The sequence below is a fragment of the Bos indicus x Bos taurus genome, chromosome 8 (genome assembly GCF_003369695.1).
Source record: "Bos indicus x Bos taurus breed Angus x Brahman F1 hybrid chromosome 8, Bos_hybrid_MaternalHap_v2.0, whole genome shotgun sequence".
NCBI classification, from domain to species: domain Eukaryota; kingdom Metazoa; phylum Chordata; class Mammalia; order Artiodactyla; family Bovidae; genus Bos; species Bos indicus x Bos taurus.
Window position 1 is genome coordinate 111,947,687 of NC_040083.1, and position 16,216 is coordinate 111,963,902.

Sequence of the window (16,216 nt, forward strand, 5' to 3'; positions counted from 1 at the left end):
GTCTACTTCAGATCGCTTCTTTACTATGTACTGTTTTAAGAGGAGACAGTGATGTGAGATCCTGGGAAGGGAACCCCCCACCCACATGAACCCCCTCCTCGCCACCACCCGCCACCCCAGATGCCCGGGGCGGTCAACCCACGGCATGCTGGGCACAGGTGTGAGCGCTGGTTCACTCTCTGCACCATTCTTTCAGCTGCGTGTGGATCATCCACGATTATCTCAAAGCAGGTAGTTTAAAAGGAAGTGGAATGAGTGCAGTTATTTCATGCAATGCAAACGCCGTAAGGAAGCCCAGAGCCCCACCTGAGTGACGGTGGACGCGGGCAGCTGAGGCAGCGGGACTGAACGCCCGCAGGCGCCCGCTGTCGGTGCCGTTTGGGTTTGGCAACTAAGCTGCTCACTAGACGCTTCGGGAGCTCACCCTGGGAAGTCCTCTCAAATCACCACAAGCGGCAGGGGCGGCAGGGGCGGAAGCGGGCAGGACCTCGGGGCGCGGCGCTCCGTCCGCACCCGAGTTCCCGGAAGGCCGCGTCTTCCGAGCGCACGTCCCTGAGGGGCTCTGTCGTTTCTTACACAAGGAGACGCGTTTTGTTCAAAGAACTGGCTCAGGAGCCTTCATTCTGTTTTTTGAACTTCTGCCTTAACTTCTGTTTTACATCTCAGTCATCTTAAATCAAAATAGACATGCATTTAGTCAGAAGCATCAAATACACTTCAAGGGCATTTAACCTGTAGTCCATCTGTCAATGAGTTTTTAATCTACATCCGACACATGACTAGGGGGTGAAGACCCCTCTAGGGGAGACGTGGTGTCTCCTGCTGACAGCCACCCTAACTTCTGTCTGTCTTCCAAAGGGGGACAGGGTGTCTCATGTTTGTGGGGAACCCCAGCTCCCTGTGAGCCTGAGGGAACCAGGGAAGTCTGTCACCAGGGTGGAAGAGCAGACTCAGTGCTATTAGGAGGAGCGGGTCCGAGAAAGGCTCAGAGCCGGCGGCATCTACATGGGAAGGAGAATGTTTTCTCAGCCCGCTGATGTATTTCTGAATGTGGGAGTGGAGAACAGAGCATGCGCCAAACAAAACGTTGTCCACAGATTAGGGTCTCACAGATCCTAATTGCGCTCGAGGAGAGCCTATCCTTTTCCTGACGGCCCCTCAGGGTATGCTTTGTCCTTGCAGGGTAGAACCTCACAGATTCCCTGAAAAGAAGGGGAACCGTGGGATGCTCCCTCGGCCCTTTAGGAAATGCTTAGAGCCGTGGAGGTGACTTTCTGGGATTACCAGAAAAGCGAAATGTGTAAATTAGTTGCTGAAATGTGATTTTGAGCAACGTGTTGGCGATGTATCGGATAAAGTGGCTTTGATCATTAATAGATCATCCTTTTCACTCATTTTTCAATCACGTAATTGTTTTGCTTTGTGTTGGCTGATTTATAAGATTTATTTAAATTTGTCTACTTTGATGTTCTTCATATGATGAGAATTAAGATGCATTTTCATAAAACCACTGCCTCGAATGCCATTCAAACCACTGGTAACCAATTTAGTAACATCTCAGAACATCTTCAGAATAACTGTGCCCACTATGCAAATATTCATCATAGAAGATTATGCACAAAGGCCGTTTTAAACACTACATTTGGTTGTTGCTTTGTAGTTACAACAAATAAAAATTTTTAGTGAATACTTAAGAGGTAGTACTTTCTTTCCTTTTTCATTAGCAAACAGCGTGTCCTTGTAAAGCCTTTTCTGTGGGAAGGACTGTAGCTTGTTTGCTGTCCTTTGAATGGAGAAGATGAAGAAACTAAAGACACGTCTGACGGCCTATGGCAGCAGAAGCGCTGTGTTGACACAGACATGTTGTTCTGCGTCCCAACTCGCTCCTAAATGTTTCATACGGCCTTTATGATTTTCAGACTCAATCAAAACTAGCTCTTACACTTGGTTTTAGGAGAGTGTGGTTGCAGTTTTGTGTAATCTTGACATCACAAACAGTAGTTTAGTTTTCTAAAGAGATTTTCCTATAAGGAATTACTGATGGAGAATGAGTCCCCGTGACACTGTCCCCAGGGCCCCCGGAGCGCCGTGGCATGCCCCCGGAGCGTCCCGGCGTGTCCGTGTGCCAGCTGGTTGTCATCAGCTCTCCTCCTCAAGGCGAGCCTCCCTGGTGTTTGGACCCCCAGGTAGGACCCTTCCTGCACTATGGAAATTGGCTTCACTCCTCTGCCCTCTGCTTCTTCTCTAGACCGACTGCACCTCGTGGAGGAGGAAAAAATGTAGTTATCGAGTCCAGTCAAGAGTCTGTGTCTCTGGAACTATCCACAACATCCCGTCGGGGAAGGGTCCAGGTGGTCCACAGACGCATGGCGATCCAAGGGCCACGTAAAGGTAAGGATCCGCGCCCGACTCCAGGCTCCGCGTGCAGACGTGTGTGTGTACTGCCTCAACGTATACTCGAGAAAGCACAAAGTCAGGTTTGTGATGGAGGATTCTGTATTTGATCAAGGGTAGAATGTCCCTTAACCTTCATAAACTCAGTACAATGTCAGAAATTATCACTATTACTAAACAGAGATTCAAATGGTTTTGTATCCAATTACAACATTATCTAGAAAATAATTTCACAGCCAGATTAACAGCTCTGTTCAGGCTTTGTCAGTTGTGGGGGCTTCTTTGTACAGCATGCCTGCTCAGCTGCTTCAGTTGTGTCCGACTCTGTGTGACCCCACAGACTATAACCTGCCAGGCTCCTCTGTCCATGGGATTCTCCAGGCAAGGATACTGAAGTGGGCTGCCATGCCCTCCTCCAGGGGATCTCCCCGGCCCAGGGATCAAAGCCGTGTCTCTTGGGTCTCCTGCACTGGTAGGTGGGTTCTTTCCACCAGCGCTACCTGGGAAGTCCCTTTGTACAGAGCTGCTTTACAATTAGATCTCTCTTTCCACCGCCAGTCCACTCAGGGACTCTGTCTTTAAGGAAGTTAGACGTGTCTTTAGTGAGGGCCTGCGTGCTCTGTCCGGGGTCATCCCAGGACGCTTCAGTTAGGGATGATCAGCCTCCCTTGGTGCTGCCGTGGCCCATGAGAGTCAGGTCCTTGGAAACGCCCAGTTATGGCTAATGTTCTTCCTTAAGGGTTTTTAAATTGTGGTGAAGTACACAGAATGTAAAAGTGACCGCCTGAACCATCTCTAAGTGCACAGTTCACCAGCATGGAGCACATCCACAGAGCTGAGCACTACCGTCTCTGCCCGTCCCCAGAACCTGTTCGTCTCCCCAGATTTAAACTCTGTCTCCACTAAGCACTCACCCCTGCCTCCTCCTGGCTTCTGGAAACCACCAGCCACTTCCTGTCTCCCTGAATTGACCTGCTCTAGGGGCCCCGTACGAGCGGAACTATACAGTATCGTTACTTTGGCAGTGGTTTAGTCACTAAGTCGTGTCTGACTCTTTGCAACCCCATGGACTGCAGTCCACTAGTGACTGGTTATTTTGACAGCGTGACATTGTAGCCGGCATCAGAATCCCCTTCTTAAGACTGAATAAGATTCTGTGGCAGGCAGAGACCACATTAGCTTTATCCACTCTCTGTAAATGGATGTTTGGGTTGCTTCCACCTTTTGGTTACTAAGAATAATGACGCTATGAAGGGCTGTACAAATATTTGTTTGAATCTCTGCTTTCAGTTCTGCTCATGGATATACCCAGATGTGAAACTGTTCGATCGGATGTTAATTTTTTAAGGAACTTCCCTACTGTTTTCCATCGTGGCTGCTGCATTTTGCACTCTCACCAGCCATGCACAAGGGTTCCAGTTTCTCCACATGCTCAGCAGCACCTTGCTTTCTGTGTGGGTTTGCTTTTGCCATAGCCATGTGATGGCTGTGAAGTGGTATCTTGCTGTGGTTTTGACTTACGTTTTCCTGATGATGGTAAGGCTGAGGACCCTTTCATGTACTCATTGGGCCCTTGTGTATCTTCTGTGGGTAAATGTCTGTTGAAGCTTCTTGCCTTAATCAGAAAGCTTTGTTGTTGTCACTGAGTTATAAGAGTTATTTATATATTCTGGCTATTAAGCCCTTATTGGATAAATGGTTTGCAAATGTTTTTTCCCGTTCTGTAGTTTGCCTTGGCGTTTGGTTGGCAGTGTCCTTTGACAGCGAAACGGTTTTAATTCTGACAGAGTCCAATTTATCCTTCTTTTGTTCTGTGGCTCTTGGTCTCATATCCAAGGAATCATTGCCAAGTCTAACATCATGAAGATTTTCCTATATATTTTCTGTTCAGAGCTGTATAGTCTTCGCTCCTATGTTTGGCTCTGAGTTTTGACCCAAATGGAGTGACTTTTTGTATATGGGGTAAGATAAGGGTCCAGTGTCATTCTTCTCATGTAAATACCCAGTTTCCCAACACCATTTGTTGAAAGGACTGCCCTTTCCCCTGAGTGGTCTTGCCACCCTTGTCAGGAGCCATCTGACCGCATTCGAAGGTGTATCTACGGCTGTCTGTTCTGCTCCGTTGTGCTGTCTGTGTCTTTACACCGGTGCCACACTATTCTGGTTACTGTAAATTTGTAGTGAGTTTTGAAATCAGGAAATACGAAACTTCCAAATTTGTTCTTCTTTTTCAAGATTGTGTTGGCTATTTGGGGGTTCCTGGAGAGTCCATATGAATTGTAGGATGGATCTTCTTCTGCAAAACAGTGACGTTGGACTTTTGATGGGGATTATTTTGAAATTATAAATTGCATGGCCAAGTTTCTTAATCAGACAGAAATAGAGGATTTCATACTTTATGGTAGTGAACTTTCCTGTCCAATTTGAACATGCAACATTACCGTAAATACATGTTTTTTCAGTTAAAAAAAAATAAGATTTTCTTTTCCTTTTTCTGATTCTGGTCTGGAAAACAATAATTAAGCAATTATATAGGAATGATAAATATAAACTTTTACACAAATCTGCACTGAGAATGAAGAGACAGTTTCTGTTAAATTTCTTAAAACTCAGAATTTTGAAATCAGTAGTTCCTTAGTAGAAAACCACCAATGTCATGGAATATTCCACCTGGTCTCTTCCATCAGGGTAAGCTTTCTGGCATTCAGAAGCTGTTTATTCATAATTAGAATCTAGAAGATACAAAACTTAGGTATGATAGGGCACCACTCAAGACCACGGTCAGTGCTAACAGTGTGGAGAGGTGCGGTGCATTTGAATGTGTGATCAGTGGCCCTCCTGTGTAATTTTTGACCAACAAAACCTACCAGTGCCCGAGCCTGGACCTGGACATCAGCACTGGGTAAGCAGTAGATTCCTCCCAAACCCTGCGAGTCTGAGTGATTACTCTTACCACTCAGAGCTCAGTAAAGGCGAGATTAGAGGCCATAAGTGATTCTGCTAAAAAGCTGTAGTTAATAAGTAGCCAAGACCACACAGATACCAGATGTGGGTGGCCAGTGATAAGATAGAAAGGAATTTTGTTCAGAGATCTACATTTTACACAAATCACTAATTCCAAGGAGCCTTCCCATTTCAACCACTAATGCAACTCTATTTCCAAGCCCAGTGAAAGTATTTCAGAAGTTAGCAGTAGAGTAGATGACAAACAAGGATGCAGAGGAGAGGGTTTGTTCATAACTACCCTTTCTGTCCCAGGTACCAAGGGATAACTGTGTATGAATCACTGTTTTCACATGGGCCCCATTTTTTCAACAATGTTGAGTACCTGTTTTGTGCCACGAACCCTTCTAGGCTCAGGAGATATAAGATGAATGAGGCATGGTCACAGTCCCCAGAGGGTCCCCATGGCAAGGACCACAGCAAACAGGCCTGAAGCTCCTTCCTTCCGGGCAGGGCAGAGCCTGGTCATTTCTGCTCCCAGCCCCTGCGAGGAGCTCGGTCACTTCTCATGGCAACCAGAGACCTGGGGAAGATGATTTAGGAGGATGAAAAAGAGATCTTCGCTCTGATTACAGATGGGAAAGATGTCTTTGCAGAGGACGTGACCCCAGAATTGGGTCTTGCAAGGTTAAGTCATTAGACATATGAATTGGGAGTGAGCTTCTATGCAGGAGAAAAACACAAAACCAGAGATGAAGTCGAGGCACAGGAATGGATGCCAGTCACTTGGCAAGTGCAGCTGCTTGTTTGGGCAAAGGATTCGATTCCTCCTGGCTTATGTTTGGTGTTGGTGAAACAGATGTGACTTCTGCAGTCTGCGGGAAAGAATGTGGGATGGCTCCATCTCGAGGTCCTTTTGGAGGGAGCCTCCAGAATGGTCCGATCCAGTGCTCTTCATCCCAGAAGCTGATGGCTAGTTGCTCTCACTCTGCCCACCACCCTTTCCACCTCCAACGCCCAGCGTGATCACATTCGGCCGTCCAGAGTCTTATCACCTGCTGCCCTGCAGTTGTTTGAGCTATAGATTCCCAGGAGTGTTCTTGCATTGGTTCTACTCTTTAGGTTACAGCTCAGCGTCAGAAGGGCACAGGGTAAGGGTCCATGGTTCCATCACCATTGCTCAACTGGCTGTGACCCCCCAGTACTCCGTGGACTTACTTCCTGTCCACACCCCCAGTTTCCCCGAGCACCCCCAGTCAAGAAGGACTCTGGGGCTTGCTCTTACGGAAGAAGTGAAAGTGCCACTCCACGAGGTTTAGATTTAGGGCATTTTCCGTCTCTGTGGCCCAGTTACCCACCACGGTTGCGAGCTGGGCACCTGTGGCTGCCCGCAGCTGCTACTCCAGGAAACTGAGTCTCCTCTGAGCCAGGGCCCAAGGAGGAGATCGCACTCCCAGCCAGCGTCCACACTAAAGATATCACTCAAAATGAAATCAATATCTACTTCCCCCAAAAAACTCCATGAATTGTGTTCCGAATGGTGCCTACTTTAAAGAAAAGTGTGCTGTTCATCCAGAAGGAGGAATCCACTGAAATAGCTCCAGCCTCATATATCTCTGCTCTCTGACCCTTTGATGCAGATTTCTTTAAAACAGCTGACAAATACTGTTAGTTTCATCCGAGCCCTGCCGATTAACAGTTGTATTCCTCTGGGCAAATCCCTTCAAAGCCTTACTTTCTTTTTCTGAGAAATAGGGATAAAGGGCTAGATCGAGTGCAGTGGAGCCCACGACAACACTGCAGACTGCAAATGCTGGTGGTAAGTGCCAAGGGCTCAGCGTGTGTGCGCACCCAGTCGTGTCCCACTCTTTGCAACCCGTGGACTGAAGCCCGCCAGGTTTCTCTGTCCATGGGATTTTCCAAGCAAGAATACTGGGCTGCCATTTCCTCCTCCAGGGGATCTTCCCGACCCAGGAATGGAAACCGCATCTCCTGCATTGGCAGGAGTGTTCTCAGTATTCCCACTGAGCCACCTGGGAAAGCCCATGTTCCTTAAGTATCTGCTAGTACCAAACTCTGCCCTGATGATATCAGCCAAGTGCAGAAATCTAAGAAAAACTAAAGAGCCTCTTGATGAAGGTGAAACAGGAGAGAGAAAACGCTGACTTAAAGCTCAACATTTAGAAAACTAAGATCATGGCATCTAGTGCCATCACTTCATGGCAAATAGATGGGGAAACAATGGAAACAGTGACAGACTTTATTTTCTTGGGCTCCAAAATCACTGTGGATGGTGACTTCAGCCTGGAATTAAAAGACACTTGCTCCTTGGAAGAAAAGCTGTGAAAAACCTAGACAGCATATTAAAAAGCCGAGACATTTTGCCAACTTTTAAAGGTCCATTTAGTCAAAACTATGATTTTTCCAGTAGTCATGTATGGATGTGAGAGTTGGACCATAAAGAAGGCTGAGCACCAAAGAATTGAAGCTTTTGAACTGTGGTGTTGGAGAAGACTCTTGAGAGTCCCTTGGACTGCAAAGAGATCAAACCAGTCCATCCTAAAGGAAATCAGTCATGAATATTCATTGGAAGGACTGATGTTGAAACTGAAGCTCCAATACCTTGTCCACCTGAGGCAAACTGACTCACTGGAAAAGACCCTGATGCTGGGAAAGATTGAAGGCAGGAGGAGAAGGGGACGACAGAGGATGAGATGGTTGGATGGCATCGCTGACTTGATGGACATGAGTTTGAGCAAACAGAGAGATAATGAAGGACAGAGACCAAGCTCTGCTCTCAAAGTACCTCTCACCACATCCCATTCAGTCCTCGAAACACCTTGTGTTCCTCTTCCATCTATCCATTGTTTCTATCAGAGGAAACATATGTATAGAAAAGTTAAATAAAATGCCCAACATTGCACAGTAAATGGCACAGACGGGATTCAAGCTTAGGTGGGCGATTAGGCTCCTGACCTAAGAGCTGGGACTAGCCTTCCCACCATGTCCCTGAAGACCTCACAGGGCCGCTCGGAGCTGTCTGCAGGGGAAGCAGGCAGAAGGGACCCGGGGGCTCCTGGCCCCAGGAGTTCTGAACATCAGACTGTATGTTATAAAATTCCAGAAACACCCCAAGAGCAGAAGCGCCCCCAGAGCGGGTGCAGCACGTATGTGTGATGGTGCAAACATCACACATGACTATGCTTGTGTTGGCTCCACATATACTCACAACAGATATTACCTGTGTGCGCATATATTGTGTGTATACGAGCTTGCACACCAAGAATTTGTAAAACTTCTAGGTGGCCACTAAAGCACACAGTTTTGCCTAACGGGGCGATGCTGTTAACACAACTCGGAGGTCACCGCTTTTGTGCACCCTTCCCAGAAGACAGCCCAGTAATTTCCCATTGTGTTTCGTCGAGATCATCCCTAATTCACCACATAATGCTTTTCGATCATTTTCATAGTGGCTCGTCATTATTGCTTAAATCACCTTTATAACTTTTTTATCTGCCATTATAAAAATGTCTATTAAATGTGATGTTATAACGTACTGCTAAGTCACTTCAGTTGTGTCCTACTCTGTGCAACCCCATAGACGGCAGCCCACCAGGCTCCCCCGTCCCTGGGATTCTCCAGGCAAGAACACTGGAGTGGGTTGCCATTTCCTTCTCCAATGCATGAAAGTGAAAAGTGAAAGTGAAGTCGCTCAGTCGTGTCCGACTCTTAGCGACCCCATGGACTGCTGCCCACCAGGCTCCTCCTTCCATGGGATTTTCCAAGCAAGAGTGCTGGAGTGGGGTGCCATTGCCTTCTCCATATAAGGTACTACAGATAGTGAAAAAGAAATAAAAGGGCTTTGTTTTTTTCTGAAATTTGGGCAATGGTGGAACTCTGCTTTCTGGTGACTTGTCTCAGCGTCCGGGGCCACCGCTGTCTTGGAAAGCAGGGGCGAAGTGACTAATCGCTCCCGTACCCCAGACTGTGACGGGAGCATCTGATCTGACAGTCCTCTCCTCCCAGCAGAGAGGATCCGCCTCTGGCCGTGGGCGTTTGCTTGGAGCCGGCGTGGGGCGCAGGCAAGGCTGCGTGGGTGGGGGTGACGGGGGCCCCAAGTCCCCCTGCGGGCCCGGGGTCACCCAGGGAGTTGTCCAGGCTCCACGGCAGTCCTGCTGCCGGGAGCGAGGTCGGCTCCTGACCCGCGGCCGTGACCTCGAGCGCCTCCTGACCCCCGCAGGCCCGTGAGCGCTTCAGGATGGCGTGCTTTTCCACGCAAGCTGCAGAGTCGGGATGCCCTGCCTCCCGTTTCCCCAGAGCTGAACCCGGGAAACCTCAGAAGCCCGAGGTGGCCAGGGAGCCCAGGGCTGTGCTGCCGGCGCCCTCATGCTGGGCGGGCTGGCCCCGACCTCACAGGGCCGCTCGGAGCTGTCTGTAGGGGAAGCAGGCAGAAGGGACCTGGGGGCTCCTGGCCCCAGGAGTTCTGAACATCAGACTGTATGTTATAAAATTCCAGAAACACCCCAAGAGCAGAAGCGCCCCCAGAGTGGGTGTGGCACGTATTGCGTGGCCGTGCCCTCCGAGAGCTCCTGGTCTGCGTCCCCCACACCCAGGGTGCTGGGGGCGCCCCTCACCCATCAGGGGCTGCACACACCCCCGGGAGACTGAACGTCCACAACGGGCGAGGCACGTGCCTCCCGAGGCCTCGCTGGGGCCCTGTGTGGCGCTGGTCGAAGCTAAATGCAGACTTTGTTTTAATCTTCCTATTCCCTCCCTGATAACAGTTCGCCCCCTCTCCTTGGGTTCGAACATTTGTTCACCATTTTATTTATCAAGCTCTACCATCGGTTGTATGTTTGGAGAGACACATTCTGCTTAAATAGCTGGCAACATCTTCCATGGAAGAGGTTTTATCATCAAACCTCTGAGTCTGCTAATGTCAACAGTCCCTTCTGTATGGAGTTAGTGGAATGTATGTTTTCATAAAGTAGTAATGTGCCGAGCTTTAAAATTTCCTGCCAGACAATGGAAACTTGTAACTCAATGTCATAGCCTAAGCCTTGTGCAGTAGGTCCCGAAGGAGGAATGTTGACTGATGTTCCACTTCCCTCTCACACCTAGAAGGGGATTTTCAAGGAGCCACATCCCAGAGAAGGTTCTAGAATGGCCACTGGAGGTTTATGTATTTTTTCTTTGGGGGAAGAAATACAACTATCCTCTCTTGTATCATTTTCTTTCACCTCGTGGATATGTTCTCATTTGACCAGAATAAAAGTCATGTTAGCCCTTATCTCATGGGTGGCTTTCATGCACAATTTAAATCCAATGTAAAATTCGTGGGTGGGAATTGACAGACACTTGCTGTAGTGAAGAGCGCATTCCAGTCTTGAGAGTGGTGTTAAATTTAAACGCAGATAATACAGAAGTTAAACGAATACATCTTCCCTAATCAAAATTACTTTCCAAAGATGGAAATGGTAGTGCATGCCTTGTTTTAAGGTTGCATTAATAAACAAACAAACATAAAAAATAAATAAATAAACACACAAGGAACAGGCCCATTAGAACCGAGCAGCGACAGGCAGACGGCGGCACCAGCACGTTAAATTTGACAATTATTAACTACACCTGGGAAGGACATGGGAGGCTATTTCAGGGAAGATGCAAGTGGCTTTTCCGTTGGAAAAGGCGTTCAGCTTCAGGAGTATCATCCACGTGACAGAGTCACAGGGTCATGGCATCGCACCCACCAGCCATGCTCCAGCAGTGCTGAGGAGCGTGGGTTACAGACACGAGCAACAGCAGCGAAGCTTAGAAGGACCTCGCCTCCGTGTTAGCTCCCCCACGTCTGTGGACTTGGTGCACAGACATGCTCAGGAGCTGCGTGTGTGTGTGTGTGTGACGCTGTGTGCGTGACGCTGCAGTGGGCAGTGCCTGCGGGATCCACGTCCAAGCTTGACCTTGGACAAGCTGTGTTCTCTCAAGTCTCCATCTCCCTCTGGAAGTCAGGCGTGACCGCACCGCGTTGACCTTAGAGCCTGGTGGGCAGGGCTGGATGAACCTAATGGCATTTGTCATCTAGTCAGCGTTTTAGAAGACCTGGCTATTTTTCATTACACATTATAGACTTGTTTGCAAGAGCAGGATTTTGTACACAACTATTTGTCCACAAAGACTGCTTAAGTGAATATCCTGTATCCCTGCAACGGAATGCTAAGAATTAGTTTTGAAAGTGGGAGCCTGTATGAACTGCGGCCCAGCACGTGTTGTGAAATGAAAACTCAGGGCGCAAAGCTCCTGAGTGTCGCTGTGTGTACTCTTTGAAGGCGTGTTTCTACACAGAAGCTCGTCGGTGTTGGAGGAGGCGGGAGGACAGGCAATGCTCCTAGGATGGGGGGAGGAATTTCTTCTCCACGTCGTGGCCTGGGGATACCTAAGGATCCTGCCCTCCTTGAAATTCACTGTCTGTGTTTACATCCACCGAGCGTTCATGGAGAGCTCGCAGAGGCCATGGCCAGGCGGAGCTGACACTCCCAGCGCAGGACAGATGTCCTGCGAGGCCGGCAGAGAGGACCCAGTGTGGATCCGTGGGAAAGGATTGGGCAGAGGGACACTCGGGGGAGAGGAGAGGCGTCCTGGGGATCAGACAGCCCTTCCACCCGGGAGCCTGGTGAAGACGGAATCTCCTCCAGCAGAGATGCCTGGAAAAAGGCAACAGGTCTCCTTCCCGGCGTGTGCAGAGCCTGGCAGGACGCTGGGGACAGTTGGTTGCTGGGAATGCATCGTCTGTCCTCCTGAGAGAAAGTGTGGAACTATGATGGGCAGAGAACCCCTCTGCGCAAGGCGGGTTATGGGTCTTGTTTTGCTCGTGCTGTGTCACGAGCAGGAGGGGGGGTCTGCCTGCGATCTCTGAATCCTGCCCACTCGTGCAGATCAGCCTCTGCCCCCGCCCCACGCCGTGTGGCTCCGCAGGGCCCCCTCCTCCCCAGGCCTCGCCAAGCTCTGCTGCCTCAGCACTTTAAGGGGAGGCAGTCTGTCTGCTCGAAGCCTCCCAGAAGCCACGTCTGCACGGTGATGGATGGGGCTAATCCCCTGTCGTTTCATGGGAGATTTACATGCATAAGTCTCATTAGTGCTAATGGGAGTTTCTTGCATAAATCTTGCATGCAGAAGGTAAGGGAAAAAACGGTTTTCTTCTGTATCAGTTTCCTTGCTGAAGGCTTCTCCCTGTAGTCTGGGGCTGGCTTGGATGTCTTACCAAGTGCCTTGCACAGAAGCTGCAGGTGCTTTTCATTTACATGGAAATGGACCCTAAACGGGGTTCTGAACTCACAGGTTTAAACACCTCCCCCTTGCGCCATCATCCTCCCAAGTACAGATACCCAATTAGTGCCACTGAGCCAACACATTTCCATGTGTCAGTGGTACCTGCTGTGAATGTCATTCTGCTCCCTGCTAACAGGGCTGGCGTCCCAAAATAGAGGTGGGGGAGGGAGAGGAACACCAAGTGCTTGTTGTGAACTGAGTTATTTTTAAAGAGACTGTGGATCGCGGTCCTTTTTAAAGAGCCAGCCCATCCCTGCAGCCAGGCTTGGGTTTGGAGGGAGGGAGACCAGACTGGTCCCTGTCGCTCAATCACCGTCCTTGCCTTCAGGTCTGTTAAATCCTGGGTCCCTTTACAAAATGAAGGCAAGAGGACATCGGAACTGACAGACACAGGCTTAATTCCACCCTGTGTCTGAGCAGGAGACTGGCACTTTTCACAGCCTGTTGAATAGTTTCTGTTATTATTTTGATCATATGCTGGTTGCCCATCATATTCACACCCAGCTGTGCATTCTGTTGTGGGAGGTGGGAGATTCTTGGCGGGAGTTTTAACATTATATAGTTCTCTTTATTTGTATTTAAACACTTGCATATGTAGCTGCTGACAAAAATTAACTTCGGGTACATCTAGTTTTGATGGTGAGTCACAGGTATGGTGGCTTTAAGTTACAAAGAAAAACTTTAATTGCGCATGATTTACACACAGATGTTAACAGCAGGCATTGTCACTGTTTCCTTATCTGTTCATGTGTATGTAAATGCGTGACACATTGATGCACAAAAACAACACATATGTGGGTGGGACAGACTAATAGAAGACTGGCTCAGTGGTGAAGAATCCACCTGCAATGCAGGCCGTGTGGGTTTGATCCCTGGGTCAGGAAGATGCCCTGGAGAAGAAACTGGAAGCCCACTCCAGTGTTCCTGCCTGGGAGACCCCATGGACAGAGGGGCCTGGCCGGCTGCAGCGCATGGGGTCACAACTAAACACCAACAACAATAGGAAAAAGAGATAACAAAATAATAACTTTAAAATTCTCATCCAGGAAACCAGTACTTCAGTTAGTTAAATTAACAGCACAAGAAAAATGCCTGTCTGGGCTTTTTCTTCATCCACTCATTTTCTAGGGAAAAAAAAAATTCTGCTTGATGGAATCCTTCTCTGTGAACCAAAATGGTAAAAATACGTCTTCCCGTCTAGTCCCACGTCCTTATTCCCATGTGTCCAGTCAAATTCCCCTTCAGTGAAACTGTGACCTCATCTTCTCTGGAGAGTACTTATAAATTGAAGTTCATTCTTACCAATGTATGGATAACTGGGTACCTTTTGTGTGTCCACAGCTATTTATTCACTTATTTAACATTTGTTACTGAGCACCCCTGAAGGGACGGGCACCCCTAGATGCCAAGGACCCCACGGAGAGCAGAGCAAAGCCCTGTGCTCACTGAGCTCGATTTTACAGAAGACCGGTGCAAAGGGGAGGGGGGCAGGGCAGGAAAGGAGGCTGTCTGGGGTGGGGTCTCCTGACAGGTGGGCACGGGGCTTTGCTACAGAGGGAGAGCAGCTTCGAGGGGCAGACGTGGCCCGGCAGGTGCAGCTGCAAGGCGGAGGGGCAGGCAGGGCGCAGAAGCTGGGGAACGGGGCCACTGTCTGGAGCCGTTTCTGTCTCGCTGATGAAGCGCTCACTTCAGTTCAGTCACTCAGTCGTGTCCAACTCTTTGCGACCCCATGGACTGCAGCATGCCAGGCCTCCCTGTCCATCACCATCTCCCGGAGTCCACCAACCCATGTTCATCAAGTCGGTGATGCCATCCAGCCATCTCATCCTCTGTTGTCCCCTCTCCTCCTGCCCCCAATCCCTCCCAGCATCAGGGTCTTTTCCAGTGAGTCAGTTCTTTGCATCAGGTGGCCAAAGTATTGGAGTTTCAGCTTCAGCATCAGTCATTCCAATGAATAGTCAGGACTGATTTCCTTTAGGACTGACTGGTTGGATCTCCTTGCAGTCCAAGGGACTCTGAAGAGTCTTCTCTAACACCACAGTTCAGAAGCATCAATTCTTCAGCGCTCAGCTTTATTTACGGTCCAACTCTCATAGTCATACATGATGAGGTGAGGCCAGGCCATTCCTGGGCTGGAGGGGAGGAAGATCTGGGTGTGGGGAGGGTCAGGTGTGATGGAGGGAAGAAAGGAGGGATGGAGAGCTTGAGTCACCAGCAGGGTGTCAGTAACGACAGGTCACCTGAGATGGGGCTGGAGGGCACAGGGAGGTGGAGGGCAAGCTCCCAGCCAAGGGACTGCAGGGGGCAAAGCCTGGTGGTGGGGAGCACTCAGGATGCCCAGTTGCCTGGCTTCTAGCTCCAGAGGCCGCCGTTGGGGTGCTTTCCAGAATGAGGCAGGAGGGGGACAGTGGCCGGTCCGTGAGGCTTAGAGGCTGAGGGAGGGTCACCTGAGAACCTGGAGGGCGGTGCCGACCTCAGGGCCGCTGGCAGGTGAGGTCGGAAGGGCAGAGCGGCAGGGGCCTGAGAAGTCCACTTCCCCCAACAGTGATCACGGGTAAGGAAAGCACAAGCAGTTTCACCAAATGACCCTGGCGATTTAGCACCAACTCTAGCTAATATGCTAGAGCTGAGCTCCTAAGAAGGTCCAGAGGTCGATGTGGCTAAATGTGCGATGTGTAACCTTGTGGCTCTGGGCACTGAGTCAGCTGATGACTCAGGAAAGTGTCATGGGAGTCACACCGCTCATTCACGTCGTCTGTCCTTCATGTGTCCTCAGAGTCTACACCTGTCCTTCAGAGGCAGTACAACTGCCTTGAAAACAAAGTCCACAGTTCAAGTTAACATAAGCAAAAGTGAAAGTCGCTCAGTCGTGTCTGACTCTTTACAACTAACTCCATCAACTCTACAGTCCATGGAAGTCTCCAGGCCAGAATACTAGAGTGGGTAGACGTTCCCTTCTCCAGGAGATTTTCCCAACCCAGGGACTGAACCCAGGTGTCCCACATGGCAGGCGGTTTCTTTACCACTGAGCCACCTGGGGATGCCCTGGATGTTTGGTAACAGAGCTAAAGGGATGGAGCCTGGCTGCCTGAAGCGGGTCCTTACAAGAACTTAAATAAAGGCAGTCTTTGCACCCTGAAATTTCAGCAGAACGCAAGAACTTTCCTTCTGTCGAGATTGTCAGATTGAGTCTGAGTGAACTCTGGGAGATGGTGATGGACAGGGAAGCCTGGCGTGCTGCGATTCATGGGGTCTCAAAGCGTCGGACACGACTGAGCGACTGAACTGAACTGAACTGAGCTGAAGCGACCACATACGAGGGCTCCAGTGGGAGCTCTGATGTTGAGAAAGATGTTGGCTGGACCAGTGGCTGACAACTCCCTGACACCAGCTGCTTTGGCTGCAGGACACAGGTCCCCAGAACCCAGCCCTCCTCCAACAGCCCACCAGCCTGCCACGGGGGCGTCCCCCTCCGGGAAGCAGGGGAGCAGATCCACGGCAGCCACACTATGTGCTCCTGCTGCTGGGGGTGCAGTGTCCCGCCCCCAACCCC

At 49.6% G+C, this 16,216-nt stretch overlaps 1 protein-coding gene across 22 annotated transcripts in view; it reads left to right on the forward strand.

The window, feature by feature from the left end:
* Positions 1 to 16,216, forward strand: part of MYT1L (myelin transcription factor 1 like) — a 397,832-nt gene that overhangs the window by 227,404 nt on the left and 154,212 nt on the right. For all 22 annotated transcript variants that reach the window (XM_027550720.1, XM_027550721.1, XM_027550738.1 and 19 more), the window contains one exon: positions 2,249 to 2,391. The gene's annotated coding sequence lies outside the window, so the exon portion shown is untranslated. The remainder of the gene's footprint in view (positions 1 to 2,248; positions 2,392 to 16,216) is intronic.